Consider the following 16,629-nt stretch of genomic DNA (forward strand, 5'->3'; position numbering starts at 1 on the left):
TGGTGATAATTGCTTCAATGTTTGAAACTTTCAGAAACAATTCAAGCCCAGAGTTTGTTTTTTAGGAAGTATTTCTTTGATAATCTATTAAAATTCTAGGAGTTTTATAGTTTCTAGTCTTACATTTAGATCTTTAATCCATTTTGAGTTTATTTTTGTGTATGGTGTTAGAAAGTATTCTAGTTTCATTCTTTTACAAGTGGTTGACCAGATTTCCCAGCACCACTTGTTAAAGAGATTGTCTTTAATCCTATTAAAGACAATATTAATCTATTAAAATTCCTTTTTAATTTTTATACATTGCATTTTATTTGACATTGATTGCTAGTCTCTTCCAATCTGTTGCCCCTCCTTGGGTATAATTTCCATTTGGATTCTCTGCAATGTCAGAAGTCTAATCCAGTGTTGTTACACATATCAAAAGTAGAGTTAGAGGATAACTTGAGTTCCTTCTACAGGATGAATTCCATACCCACCATTAATGAACATAGACATAGTTATCTTAAAGAAAAGAAAAATCAGTAGTTGCAAGTATAATGCACTGCATGCTAGAGCCTTTTTTTTCCCCCTGAAAAGCATTTGCTTTGAATGCTTTTGAGCCTTGGAAACCTTTGAATTTTTGAAATTCACCGGAACCATTGGTTGTGTTTTTATTGTTGGAGACTGCATTGGGGCCAACAAAGTGGGATTGTAACCCAGGTAAGTATGAAATCTGTGTCCTTCCTAGTATTTATCTGATTGAAGAAAAAATACATTTTCTCTTTTCACTGGGACTATTTAAGTGGGAAGATACGACCCTTGGAAGGACAGTAGTCATCTTTTCTGGCATAAGAAGAGTTTGTCTGCAGAATGAAGCTAAGAAGAGACAAATAATGATGAGAGACAGATGGAAATAAAAATCTTTGAGATATTTGTTCCACTTCAACTTCTGGGCCTCTAGTTCCTTTGGTTCTTGCTTTTATTCTATAAATTCCCCTAGTTTTTTCTTAGATACTCTAGTCTATACATTTTTTTTTTATGGTTTAAAACTTGGTCAAGTTGGAAATTAGTTATCTGCAATGAAAGACTCCTAATTTTTGCCATGCAGCCTTTAAATTCTTTGTTAATGAATATTGATACAGATTACACAGATGCATAGTAATGTTACTGGTTTATTCTTTGTGAAATAGACTTTCTGCTTTTTGAACAGTGAGATAATCCTTCATCTCCAAGTTTAGTCCATCTTGTGTATTCTCCAAGTCTACTTCGAGACTTGTAAGAGCATTATATAGATGTCTAAACAAACTCATTTTTCCAAAGCAGAGTGATGATAATGGAATTTGGTGAAGAGTTGTTGGGGAAGTTTAATTAACAGGCCAGCAGGTGAAATTTATAAAACACCTGCTGCACTCTTCTTGCAGCTAGTCCTCTCCCTCACTCCTGCTATAACATACATTTCTATGATCCTTTCAACCTGCCCCAAATTCTGGAATATGCAATTTTATGACACTTTGTTTTCATTGAATAAAACACTGGACATTTGTTTAAATGCTTAATTTAAATAAAACCACAAGATATGGCAACCCACTCTAGTATTCTTGCCTTGAAAATCCCATGGACAGAGGAGCCTGATGGTCTATAGTCCATGGGGTTAAAAAGAGTTGACCTGACTGAGCAAGCACTCAGGCACACAAATGTGCATGTGTGTGCGTGCACACACACACACACACACACACAGACCTGTAGGGAAGCAAAGTTCCTACTGACCTACCTTATACTCTCAGAATACACTTATTTCATCATTCTCATGAATAATGAAATATTGTAGCTTGCTCTTAATGTAGTTAAAAAAATTTCACACAGCAGATTTGCCATTTCAACTTTCGCATGTTTCCACTTTCTCATTGCATTAGGTTAGGGAAACCGCAAAACACATGGTCCTTTCTCTTACAATGACACTTTTTATTTATTTATTTTTTTCTAATTTTATTTTATTTTTAAACTTTACATAATTGTATTAGTTTTGCCAAATATCAAAATGAATCCGCCACAGGTATACATGTGTTTCCCATCCCGAACCCTCCTCCCTCCTCCCTCCCCATACCATCCCTCTGGGCCGTCCCAGTGCACCAGCCCCAAGCATCCAGCATCGTGCATCGAACCTGGACTGGCAACTCGTTTCCTACATGATATTTTACATGTTTCATTGCCATTCTCCCAAATCTTCCCACCCTCTCCCTCTCCCACAGAGTCCATAAGACTGTTCTATACATCAGTGTCTCTTTTGCTGTCTCGTACACCGGGTTATTGTTACCATCTTTCTAAATACCATATATATGCGTTAGTATACTGTATTTATGTTTTTCCTTCTGGCTGACACTTTTTAGTGAAGGTGGCATTTGGGTAGTACACCTACCTACCTGCAGTGCTGACAATGACAACTGTCTGATCTGCATAGCCCTTCCCTTCTTTTAGGGAAGGTGGAAAGAGTCTATTCATCTGTCAGGTCTTAACTTTAAGGTTATTTTCTCTAGAAGTCCTCATGCTGCCACAGACTAGGTTACAATTATAGGTTGTATAGTTGAATAGCATATTCTGAATATGCTTATCTCCAATTAATTACTCAATACCATATTAGATGATAAACTCTATACGATCATGGACCATGTATAATTTGTCTATCTAGGGATTCTTATACATAAATGTATGTGCTTTATTTCTATATGAAATATATTATGTCCAGATTTTTTGATAGGGCAAAAAAAAGCCTATTTTGTTAATACAAATAAATAAAAATAAAATAAATATTTTCATCATACTGACTATATTTTGAAAAAAAAGCATGACTTTATGCACAGTTACATGATATCACATCAATTCCAAGAAGGTATTTGGGTCTATAAATGGAGCATATACAATATTAATTCTTTTCTAATTAATTTTAGGCAAATACTTGGTAATGGGAACATTAGGGAATGAGTTGTCTCTTGTTATTTCCACTGCAAATGTTAAAAGGGAATCTACAATGCAAATATCCTTTCAGAACTCTGAACTAAGTCCAAATGTTTTCTTTGAGGGTGGGGTACAGTGAAAATGCAGACAGAGTGTAAATACCAGGCAGTGAAAAAAATCTTTCCTGACACTTGGTTCTGGAAGCTCAAATGCATGGACATTAGGAAAGAAGAAGGGATTTAAGGGTAAATTCACAGAAAGTCAATTGCTTCTTATGTCTTTCAATTCATTCATGTGTGAAATAGTATCATATAAGAAGAATCATTAGAAAGTCAGAGAATGGAGCATATGATAAATAAATTTCTGTGCCATATATACACTACCATGTATAAAATAGATAGCTAGTGAGAAGTTACTGTACAGCACAGGGAGCTCAGCTCAGTGCTCTGAAATGACCTAGAAGGGTGAGATGAGGGTTTGGGAGGGAGGTCAAAGGTGTTAGGGATATATGTATACATATAGCTGATCCATTTTGTTGTAGAGCAGAAACTAACAGAGTAGTGTAAAGCAACTATACCCTAAATTAAAAAAAAAAATTGTGTCAGGCCAACAAACAAGAGTATGTGTGTGCATGTGTATGTATTTGCACGTGTGTGTATGCATTCAGTGTGTAATCTAGCAATCTACCTATTCTCTTCTCTATGTATGCTAGTTATGTTTAGAACCACAAAAATTCTGAGGAAGGTATTTCTAGAATTCTAGAGATGATGTCATTCCAAAGAACCTATTTTGGGATCACAAAGTAAGGAACCCTTCTCTAATCTCACATGTAGATAAACATATCTGAGCAGTACAATCTGACAAACATATATCTGTCTGTGTTTGTTTTCCAATTACTACTCTCTGGACATTAAAAATTGAAGAAAGTCAGCTTACAAAGCCAATTCACTGAACTGTCAATTTTGCTAAATACAAACAACTTAGTAATTTAATGTCACAGTAATTAGGCCATATTTCAAGACTCTAACCTCATACTGACCCAAGTACTTATCTCAGGGGACTTGGATGTTATAATCTTGCTTAAGGCAATTATCCTAGACCTTCTAGTCCCACCTGTTTCATGGTACTCTTCCTAATTTCTTAAGGCTTGTCTATTATGTCATCACGTCACATTCAGCTTCCATTTTTTCAACTTTAGCATATTCTTTTCTACACTGTGTGAACCATATCATCACCATTTCCTACAGTATGAGCTTAACTCTTAAGCCTTCTATCCTCATTTTCTCCATCTCTAATGTTTATATTATGCAAATTACTCCCCCAAATCCAGTGAAAACACCTAAGAAATCTGAAGTCATGAATGAACTGTAAATTTCAGTAATTTGTTTTCTTCTCTTATGGCTTTATAGATGTAGTAGCACCACCTGGACAAATCTGTTTCCTTTCATTTAAAAACCACTCTTCACCCCCAATTCTACCATGTCTCCTTTGGGATGTGATGGAGATGGAGGATGGAGGAAAACAAGAGTAGACATACATCAAAGACTCAAAATTCTATTAAAAAAAAAATCACAGCTAATCTAGATAATGTAAAAAGGGAAGGCCATGATAAAGATAAACCTGAATTAAACAAAAAACAAAGGAGATGATCAACTAAACCTAAAACTGATTCTTTAAAAAAGACTAAAAAAATAGAAAAGCATCTGCTAAATTTATTAAGGATGGATGCAAGAGAGCAAGAACAGAACTGAACATTATGAACATTATGAAAAAAAAAAGGACTCTAAATACACGGAGGATTTTTGTAACTCACAGAAGATTTCTGAACATAGCAATGAACATAACATTGATAATCATTTTAAAGGTGCATATTTTCTCTAAAATTATGAAAAAAAATTCATGAATACTGCCCAATTTTTAAAAATCTCAGTATATTGATAATTACTATAGATAAAAATAAATCTCTCCAAAAATCCCAACAAGTAACACTAAATCCAAATTGCCTGATAGGTAATAAACCTAAGCAAAATAATCTGAAGCTTCTACTACTGTACTTTTTTCTGTGTTACTATTGTCAGCTACAACTGAAAACCCAGATATAGAATACAGGCATTAGTCATAATGAAGTATTTGGGAGTGAGGTGGGTGAGGATTTGCATATAAAAGTAAGGATTCAGCTTAATTCATTTATAGTAACTGGTTGATAATTACTTTTATCATGAAATCCAGGCTTACACATCCCAAATCAACAAAAATAAAACTTCTTGCATTCCAGAGAAAGTTCAGTGAAGCATTATTTCAAACTTCATAGTAATTACATTTCAGTAAATCATTTAAGAGGGCTTCCCTAGTGGCTCAGTTGGTAAAGAATCCGCCTGCAATGTGGGAGACATGGATTTGATCCCTGGGTTGGGAAAATCCTCTGGAGGAGGGTATGGCAACCCATTCCAGTATTCTTGCCTGGAGAATCCCCATAGACAGAGGAGCTTTGGCAGGCTACAGTTCATGGGGTGGCAAAGAGTTGGACACAACTGAGCGACTAAGTACATCACAGCAAATCACTTAAGAGAAGAGAAAATAAGGAGATGGTATTATCCCCAAAGAAGGGAGTAGGTGCTATTGTAAAACATATACAAAGGAATGTAGGAAACAGAGGAAGAATATGAAGGACACTAAATGGAGATGGATTCAAAGAAAAAATTTCAGAGAGGAGCTCTGTTTGACTGAAGAGATAAGTAGGAATTTGCAAGTTAGAGAAAAGAAAAGCTTTGCAGAAAATGTTCAGACAGAGAAATAGGATATGCTGAAGGTAAGAAAAGCATGAAAAAGTATAATTTTTGAGGAGTAAGTGAAACACACCTTAAGTGTTGCTTTCCAAAACACCTTAATTATCACAATACTTGCTATATGTGTTCTCTGTAAATTCAAGTGTTGAAGTCCTAGTCTTCCCTAATGGGACTGTATTTGGGCATAGAGTCTTGAAATAATTAAAGTTATAATGGGTTATAAGAGAGGCCCTGGCAGAGAGGGATAAATTGGGAGCTTGGAATAGACAGATACACACTACTATGTATAAAATAGATAACTAATGAGAACCTACTGCATAGCACAGTGGGCAGGGGGCAGGAAGAAGGTACAATCTGTAGGATATATATTAAGTTAACCTTAATAATGCATTCCAGTATACAGTAGGTGCAGACAAATACTGTTTGATTTCACTTATACGAGGCATCTAGAAGAGTAAAATTCTTTGTCAGAAAGTACATTGGTAGATGCCAGGGGCTGGGATCAGGGGAAGAAGGGGAATAGGGGCTTAGTGTTTAAAGGGGACAGAGTTTCAGTTTAGGAAGGCAAAAAATTGGGGAAATAGATGATGATGATGAAAGTTGTACAACAGTGTGAATGTACTTAGTGCCACTGAACTCTACAGCTATATATGGTTAAGACAGTATGTTTTATATTATAAGATTTTTACCATAATCTAAAAAAAAAAAAAAAATGAGGTCTTAATCTGGCACGATTAGTGTCTCTGTAAGAGGAAGAGAAACAAGCACTCCACCTCTCTCCACAGGGTAAGGACCATGAGTATGTGGCTGCTTGCAAGTCCAGAGAAGAGATGGCAGATTGTCACCTACACTGCCAGCACCTTGGATTTCCCAGCCTCCAGAACTGTGAGAAATAAATTTCTGTTACTTAAGCCACCCAACCTCTGGTGTTTTAGTGTGGCACCTTGAACAAACTAATAACACCTCTCAAGACTGTAATAGGTGAAGAGATACGGGGAAAATAACTCAAATGACCCTATGTCCAGATGAATCAGAAAAGAAGAGGCATCAGGCTTGAGGAGATGGGAGATGCTTGATAGGGTCCACACAACATTACAGCTGGGAGGATTCTTAGGGATCTCATTTTCAACTGCTTCATTTTACACTGAAAGAAACGAGGACCTGGCTTTGCCCAAGGTTATGCCTGCAGCTAGTGACAGAGGCCTGGAAGAGATCTTCCTGGTATATGCAGTGGCTCATTCCTCGGAGAGAACCTAGCAGTTGTGGTTTCATCTTTGCTGAGAATAATTTCACTATCCTCCATGCTCACATAAACTCCTTTCCCAATTCATTCTTCCTGGTGCAGCCTGATGCCTTCACTGAAGCAGTTGATTAATTACTAAGAACCATCAAACCCTGCAGTGACATCCCTTAGGCAAAGGCTGCTTCTCTTCCTGAAATGCCAATCTCAGTGAAGGTCTGAGGTACCCCATGTTTTCTGACATTCTCAGCAGTGGGACCCCTCTGCCTGGGGCTGATTCAGTGCAAAGAGGGTCTGCTTTAACAAACACAACGCTGCTTCCCCACCAGCAGGCCTGCTGTTGCTCTTGTTTTCAATTCTCCAAAGGCGAGATCCTGCATATGCTCACCTACCGCTGCCTCAGCACAGGATCAAATGGATGAATGACAGAGTGGGAGGAGCAGGAGCCAGTGGAATTGAAGAACAGAGCTGGCACTAAGCCAGTCAGGCAAAAGAGAAAGACAAGTACTGTATCATAAAGAAAATGGAAAACCCGGGCTGAAGTCACCATCCTAAGGACAGAGTTTCTGTTTCTACTGTGCCCCCAGGCAGTCAGAAAACACAGATTTGCACTCAAATATGAATATCACTTTACAGTCCTCAAATTCATAAAGATTAAACTAGTAATAATGACACCATCTGATAATGAGAAGTATACAAGAAAATCCCTTAAATCCATGTATTTATGAATATGCCCAATTTTGCCCCCTGGACGTTGTACCATTTAGAAATATTCATGAAGGACCTTTAAAAATGTCTACATATTTTGTACAACAATTAAAAAACAGCAGTAGGAATCTGGACATACATGAGAAAATGAAGACCTAGGTGTATAATGACAGTCATGAAAATGTGCTGCTTACATAGCCTGCTGTGGATAGGAAGATTCCAGCTGTTACCCTTCTGTAGTCAGTCTCCACCAAGTTTGCACCACTTCATGTGGGATACTCTAAGCCAGTGATATGTCAAATATGGTGGGATTATTAAGGAGTTATCTGGTGAGATGAACTCCTTCACTGACTGATTTTAGCTTGAGGGCTCCCCTGTGACCTGGCTGAAACTTTCTTTGAACTGTGCTGAAGTGTGAAATTTTTCCTGACACAATTAACCTTCCTTCTCTCTCTCATTTCACAAGAGTCAGGTCTGCATTTTATTCTGAAGATTCTCCTTACCTTTCCTACTCCCCCAATAAATCCTTTGCTGGTCCTATCCTGTCTTGTCTATTTCTTGGGAACCCAAACTGGTGCATATAAGAATATTCAAAGGCCCAGTTCAAGGTTTCTTATCAAACTTAAATGCTTTTGCAGGGCAAAGGAGGCCGTAAAGAAAATGAAAAGACAACGTACTGAATGGGAGAAAATATTTGAAAATGATGCAATCAAGGTTTAATCTCCAAAATATACAAATAGCTCATATAATGCAATATCCAAAAACAAACAACCCAATCAAAAAATGGGCAGAAAATCTAAGCAGATATTTTCCCAAAGAAGACATACAGATATACAACAGGTACATGAAAATTCACTCACATTGCTAATTATTCAGTTCAGTTCAGTTCAGTTCAGTCATTCAGTCATGTCCGACTCTTTGCGACCCCATGAATCACAACACGCCAGGCCTCCCTGTCCATCACCAACTCCCAGAGTTCACCAAGACTCACGTCCATCGAGTCAGTGATGCCATCCAGCCATCTCATCCTCTGTTGTCCCCTTCTCCTCTTGCCCCCAATCCCTCCCAGCATCAGAGTCTTTTCCAATGAGTCAACTCTTCGCATCAGGTGGCCAAAGTACTGGAGTTTCAACTTTAGCATCATTCCTTCCAAAGAAATCCCAGGGCTGATCTCCTTCAGAATGGACTGGTTGGATCTCCTTGCAGTCCAAGGGACTCTCAAGAGTCTTCTCCAACACCACAGTTCAAAAGCATCAATTCTTTGGCGCTCAGCCTTCTTCACAGTCCAACTCTCACATCCATACATGACCACAGGAAAAACCATAGCCTTGACTAGACGAATCTTTGTTGACAAAGTAATGTCTCTGCTCTTCAATATGTTATCTATGATGGTCATAACTTTCCTTCCAAGGAGTAAGCGTCTTTTAATTTCATGGCTACAGTCACCATCTGCAGTGATTTTGGAGCCCCAAAAAATAAAGTCTGACATTGTTTCCACTGTTTCCCCATCTATTTCCCATGAATTGATGGGACCAGATGCCATGATCTTCATTTTCTGAATGTTGAGCTTTAAGCCAACTTTTTGACTCTCCACTTTCACTTTCATCAAGAGGCTTTTGAGTTCCTCTTCACTTTCTGCCCTAAGGGTGGTGTCATCTGCATATCTGAGGTTATTGATATTTCTCCTGGCAATCTTGATTCCAGCTTGTGTTTCTTCCAGTCCAGCGTTTCTCATTATGTACTCTGCATATGTGGCTACTATGAAAAACAGTATAGAGGAGCCTTAAAAAAATAAAAAACAGCTATCATATGATCCAGCAATCCCACTCCTGGTTATAGATCCAGAAAAGACAGAAACTCTAATTAAAAAAGAAAAGATATAAGCATCTGAATTCAGAGTTCCAAAGAATAGCAAGGAGAGATAAGAAAGCCTTCCTCAACGATCAGTGCAAAGAAATAGAGGAAAACTACAGAATGGGGAAGACTAGAGATCTCTTCAAGAAAATTAGAGATACCAAGGGAATATTTCATGAAAAGATGGGCTCAATAAAGGACAGAACTGGTATGGACCTAACAGAAGCAGAAGATATGAAGAAGAGGTGGCAAGAATACACAGAAGAACTGTACAAAAAAAGATCTTCACGACCCAGATAATCATGATGGTGTGATCACTCATCTAGAGCCAGACATCCTGGAATGTGAAGTCAAGTTGGCCTAGGAAGCATCACTATGAACAAAGCTAATGGAGGTGATGGAATTCCAGTTGAGCTATTTCAAATCCTGAAAGATGATGCTGTGAAAGTGTTGCACTCAATATGCCAGCAAATTTGGAAAACTCAGCAGTGGCCACAGAACTGGAAAAGGTCAGTTTTCATTCCAATCCCAAAGAAAGGCAATGCCAAAGAATGCTCAAACTACCACACAATTGCACTCATCTCACACGCTAGTAAAGTAATGCTCAAAATTCTCCAAGCCAGGCTTCAGGAGTACGTGAACTGTGAACTTCTAGATGTTCAAGCTGGTTTTAGAAAAGGCAGAGGAACCAGAGATCAAATTGCCAACATTGTCTGGATCATGGAAAAAGCAAGAGAGTTCCAGAAAAACATCTATTTCTGCTTTATTGGCTATGCCAAAGCCTTTGACTGTGTGGATCACAATAAACTGTGGAAAATTCTGAAAGAGATGGGAATACCAGACCACCTGACCTGCCTCTTGAGAAATCTGTATGCAGGTCAGGAAGCAACAGTTAGAAGTGGACATGGAACAACAGACTGGTTCCAAATAGGAAAAGGAGTACGGCAAGGCTGTGTATTGTCACCCTGCTTATTTAACTTCTTTGCGGAGTACATCATGAGAAACGCTGAGCTGGAAGAAACACAAGCTGGAATCAAGATTTCCGGGAGAAATATCAATAACCTTAGATATGCGGATGACACTACTCTTATGGCAGGAAGTGAAGAAGAACTAAAGAGCCTCTTGACGAAAGTGAAAGAGGAGAGTGAAAAAGTTGGCTTAAAGCTCAACATTCTGAGAACTAAGATCATGGCATTTGGTCCTATCACTCCATGGGAAATAGATGGGGAAACAGTGGGAACAGTGTCAGACTTTATTTTTGGGGGCTCCAAAATCACTGCAGATGGTGACTGTAGCCATGAAATTAAAAGACACTTACTCCTTGGAAGGAAAGTTATGACCAACCTAGATAGCATATTAAAAAGCAGAGACATGACTTTGCTAACAAAGTTCCATCTAGTCAAGGTTATGGTTTTTCCATTGGTCATGTGAGAGTTGGACTAAAGAAAGCTGAACACTGAAGAATTGATGCTTTTGAACTGTGGTGTTGGAGAAGACTCTTGAGAGTCCCTTGGACTGCAAGGAGATCCAACCAGTCCATTCTAAAGGAGATCAGCCCTGGGTGCTCATTGGAAAGACTGATGCTGAAGCTGAAGCTCCAATACTTTGGCCACTTCATGCAAAGAGTTGACTCATTGGAAAAGACTCTGATGCTGGGAGGGATTGGGGTCAAGAGAAGAAGGGGATAACAGAGGATGAGATGGCTGGATGGCATCACTGACTCCATGGACATGAGTTTGAGTGAACTCTGGGAGTAGGTGATGGACAGGGAGGCCTGGCGTGCTGCGATTCATGGGGTCACAAAGAGTTGGACATGACTGAGGGACTGAACTGAGCTGAACTGAATGTTCATACCAGTACTATTTATAATAAGCAAGATATGAAAATAATACATGTTTATTAATAGAAAATCAATTTCAGAAGATGTAAGGAAAAAATGTATGGTATTTAGTCACTTTAGACATGTCCTTCTCTTTGTGATCCTATGGACCGTAGTCTGCCAGGCTCCTCTGTCCATGGGATTCTCCAGGCAAGCATACTGGAGTGGGCTACCATGCCGTCCTCCATGGATCTTCCCAACCTAGAAAAAGAATCCAGGTCTTCTATGTCTCCTGCTTTGGCAGGCGGGTTCTTTAGCACTAGCATTATGGGCTTCCTAGGTGGCTCAGGGGTAAAGAATCTGCTCCTGCAGGAGCTGCAGGAGACTCGGGCTTGATTCCAGGGTCAGGAAGATCCCCTGAAGGAGGGCATGGCAACCCACTCTAGTATTCTTGCCTAGAGAACCCTCATGGAAAGAGGAGCCTGGTAGGCTACATCCACAGCGTCGCAAAGAATCAGACATGACTGAAGTGATTTAGCATGCGCATACATATATAAGATCAAATCAGTCAAACATAAAGGAAATCAACTCTGAATATTCATCCAATATTCATTGGAAAGTCTGATGCCGAAGCTGAAGCTCCAATACTTTGGCCACCTGATGCCAAGAGTCGATTCATTGAAAAAGGTCCTGGTGTTGGGAAAGACTGAAAGCAAAAGGAGAAGGGGTGGCAGAGGATGAGATGACTGGATAGCATCCCTGACTCAGTGGGCATGAATTAGTAAACTCCAGGACACAGTGAAGGACAGTGAAGCCTGAGAGTGATGCAGGTGCTGCAGTCCATGGAGTTGAACATGTCTTAGCAACTGGCTAACCGTGCTGGCTGTGGCCCCTCTTGTCTCTTTCCTGGGTGCCACTTGCAACTTCCCTGTGCATGGTATGCAGTTTCCTACTTGGTTTTTGTCACTTAATTTCTAAACTTTTTCAATATCTCATGATCATTGCTCATGCTTAGGGCATAAGAATGTATTGTAGGACTGCAGCCTGTTTACATAACCATCTGCCCCTGGCCGGTGACTGAGCCTGTTTCTAATCCTGACAGTAACCAGGACCCTGGTGCGTCCTGGAAGCTAGGACTTGGAGCCTGTGTGCAGCCCCATGGTGGGGTGCCAAAGGTGGAGGAACATTTTGAGTTTGAAAGCTTTTTGTAATTTTAGAACTCTTTCATAATTTAAGTGTCTGCATTTTGTTTGGTTACATAAATAACATGTAAAAGTTTCAGACAATCCAGAACAAAACATAAAGTCCCTTCACTATTACGTCCCCTGCCCAGCTCCCAGTGCCTGCCTGTGAGTCACCATCATCAAAAAACAGGCGGCTTCCTTCCAGTCCCTTTTCAGCACCTTTACACTCTTACACGTCTTTTATGTACGTTGGACCTTGTTATACATTCTGTTCTGTAAACCTTCCTCTTTTACCGAACAATGTATCCTGTCCAAGAGTCAGAGATCTAGCTACCACATTCTTTTTTTTTTAAATAGCTGCATAGTTTTTATAATGTGGTATTATATTTCACTGAATATTTTATTTTATTTATTTACTTTTTATGAAGACGTGGGCTGTTTTCTAATTTTAATGCTGCTGTGAATGTTGATGGACTTAATTTCAGGCTCACATATAGAATTTCTACAGAAAGGATTCCTAGAAATGAAACCTCTGATTCAATGGTCATGTACACAAAATTTTGATAGCTACTTCCAAATTATCTTCCCAAAGCAGCTGTTTTCTTTAAAAAAAAAAAAAAAAAAGCTTCTTTGGTTACAAAAAGTAATGTTCTTGGAAAAAAAAAATGTAAATCATAGGAAAAAACCAGCAAAGAAATTTAAAATTCCTTTAATTTTCCTTTAAAAAGTCCTCATAATTTCATCACCCAAGAATGACAGGTATTAACATACAACCTATTTATTTGAGTCATTTTACTGTGCAGATATGTACATATGATTTTTAATGAAAATGTGGCCCTAATGTATAATCTTTTTAGGCACCTGCTTTTTGCAGTTAACTGTATATCCCAATGGAGAAGGAAATGGCAACCCACTCCAGTGTTCTTGCCTGGAGAATCCCAGGGACAGGGGAGCCTGGTGGGCTGCCGTCTATGGGGTCGCATAGAGTCGGACACGACTGAAGCGACTTAGCAGCAGCAGTAGCAGTATATCCCAAAAATCTTTTCAGGTCACTTAAGAGTCTTCTCCTTTTCAAGTCACTGAAGAGTCAACTCCGGGAATTGGTGATGGACAGGGAGGCTTGGCATGCTGCGATTCATGGGGTCACAAAGAGTTGGACACGACTGAGTGACTGAACTGAACTGAACTGAAAGAGTCTTCTATGGAGATATTCTAGGTTGTTAACACTCATGAGAAGAGTTGACTCATTGGAAAAGACTCTGATGCTGGGAGGGATTGGGGGCAGGAGGAGAAGGAGACGACTGAGGATGAGATGGCCGGATGGCATCACTGACTTGATGGACGTGAGTTTGAGTGAACTCCGGGAGTTGGTGATGGACAGGGAAGCCTGGTGTGCTGCGATTCATGGGGTTGGAAAGAGTCGGACACGACTGAGCGACTGAACTGAACTGAACGTGGTTCAGGGACAAGAGGAGAAAAGCTTAAGTGGACGGAGGGAAACTAAAAAGAGTTTTAAAAAAAAAACTGTGCTAAACAGTTGATCAGCCATGTGTAGGATATGTTCACCTGAACTGTTTACATACAAGAATTATTCTACAACTCTGGTTCTTGGATGTAGTTGAAAACCTAATAAAGACATCTTTCCAGCAATGTGTATGATCACATAATTTGAATATAGTTTCAGGTGTTCATGTCCCTTCTCTCCCCACTAGAAAAAATTCCTTGTCTACAGCATCATTTTAAATCATGGTTATGCTGAATGCCTCAGTGCAGGTAGAGCACAGCTCACCTAACCATAGGATGTTAAGGATATGGACTTTTGAGTCAGGCTGCTGCTGCTGCTTGCTAAGTCGCTTCAGTCGTGTCCGACTCTGTATGACCCCATAGACGGCAGCCCATCAGGCTCCACCATCCCTGGGATTCTCCAGGCAAGAACATTGGAGTGGGTTGCCATTTCCTTCTCCAATGCGTGAAAATGAAGTCGCTCAGTCGTGTCCGACTCTTCTCGACCCCATGGACTGCAGCCTACCAGGCTCCCCCATCCATGGGGTTTTCCAGGCAAGAGTGCTGCACACCCCATCAAATCCTGGCTCCATTACATGCTCTTCAGTTCCCCTGCCCATTCCCTCACTTGTAAAATCCAGACGATAATAGGCCGATTCTAGAGTTGTCGGGAGGTTTAAAGAGTTCATTCACATGCATAAAATGTTTAAACCAGAGTCGGGCACGTGGTTAAGTGCTAATTAAATGTCAACTCTTATTATTTCCAGTGTTTGGCTTTTGTAGCATTTCTAACTCTAATCTTTGCACACTTCCATGGTGACTTCCCAGGGATAAATTCCTAGATGTGGAATAGCTGTGTGGAGGCATTAGCGTACTTACATGATTTTGGATACATAATGCAAAACTCCTCTATAAATATTCAGATTCAGTCATTATTTCAGGACTGGTTTTCCGGTGGTAACAAATGGATGAAAATCTCTGCCTTTGTGGTTTACATTAGAAACTGGAATCGACGGTAAACAAAATTTAAAAAAGTAACGCACCAGTACTATGGAGAAAATGAAGCAGGGATGGGTGTTGAGATTGCAATTCTGAAGGGACAGGAGGTTGAAGGGGAGAGGAACGTTCCCAGCAGAGGGAGTAAGTATGGAGGGCTAGGGGCAGAATCCTGCCTCGTGTGCCTGAGGGGAACCTGGAGGACAGGAGGGCAGAGCTGGAAGTATCGGGGATACCTCACTAAGTAGGCCATCAAAGACACACTGTCAACAAGCGAAGTCACAGATGGGAGCTCCAGTAAAAATCACTCCCGAACAGGAGGAGAAGCCTTTCTCAGCCTTGACCCCATGTGGCAGCAGGCCATCACCAGCCTCCATTCTACACTTAGATTTGTCTCCTCTCATTTATAACTATTTCAGTTCCAAGTCTGGTTCTTCCCAAGCCCTCACAACTTCCTAGTTTAGCAGTGGTTCTGGAATTGGAGGACGTGAGTAGAAATTCCAGGCCACTTATTTACACCATGGTGTCCCCAAGATGAACGTGCAGCTTGCTACTTCTTGTCTTTGACCTGAAACCTCTGAGCTGGGCTCTCTGCCCGCTGTATGAGTCTCTGGTGCTGATGCTTTGTGGCCGTGGGGTGCAGGGAAAACAGGACGGGGTGAGGGGTGGGGAGCTTCCTAAACATGCCTGTTCTAACCCTCAGAACCTGTGAGTTTGTTTCCTTCCATGGAAAAATGTCTTGCAGGTGTGATTAAATTTGAGTGTCATGGATAATCAGGTGTGTCCAATAAAAGGGACTTTATAAGGGGTCGGGGGAAGGGAGCTTCAGTTCATTTCAGTTGCTCAGTCGTGTCCAACTCTTTGTGACCCCATGAATTGCAGCATGCCAGGCCTCCCTGTCCATCACCAACTCCCGGAGTTCACTCAGACTCACTTCCATTGAGTCAGTTTTGCCATCCAGCCATCTCATCCTCTGTCGTCCCCTTCTCCTCTTGCCCCCAATCCCTCCCAGCATCAGAGTCTTTTCCAATGAGTCAACTCTTCACATGAGGTGGCCAAAGTACTGGAGCTTCAGCTTTAGCATCATTCCTTCCAAAGAAATCCCAGGGCTGAACTGATCTCCTTTGGAATGGACTGGTTGGATCTCCTTGCAGTCCAAGGGACTCTCAAGAGTCTTCTCCAACACCACAGTTCAAAAGCATCAATTCTTCGGCGCTCAGCTTTCTTCATAGTCCAACTCTCATATCTGTACATTACCACTGGAAAAACCATAGCCTTGATTAGACGGACCTTTGTTGGCAAAGTAATGTGTCTGCTTTTCAATATGCTATCTAGGCTGGTCATAACTTTTCTTCCAAGGAGTAAGCGTCTTTTAATTTCATGGCTGCAGTCACCATCTGCAGTGATTTTGGAGCCCCCAAAAATAAAGTCTGACACTGTTTCCACTGTTTCCCCATCTATTTGCCATGAAGTGATGGGACCAGATGCCATGATCTTCGGAGGGGGGCTAGAGGGAGATAAAGGGATTAAGTCATGGGGTATTGGGCAGTGGTGGAGGCGGGGAAAGCTGCAGTGAGAAGCTGGAGAGGGGAGGAGCTGGGGTGAGAT

This window comes from Bos indicus x Bos taurus, chromosome 18, assembly GCF_003369695.1.
Source record: "Bos indicus x Bos taurus breed Angus x Brahman F1 hybrid chromosome 18, Bos_hybrid_MaternalHap_v2.0, whole genome shotgun sequence".
Classification (NCBI taxonomy): Eukaryota; Metazoa; Chordata; class Mammalia; order Artiodactyla; family Bovidae; genus Bos; species Bos indicus x Bos taurus.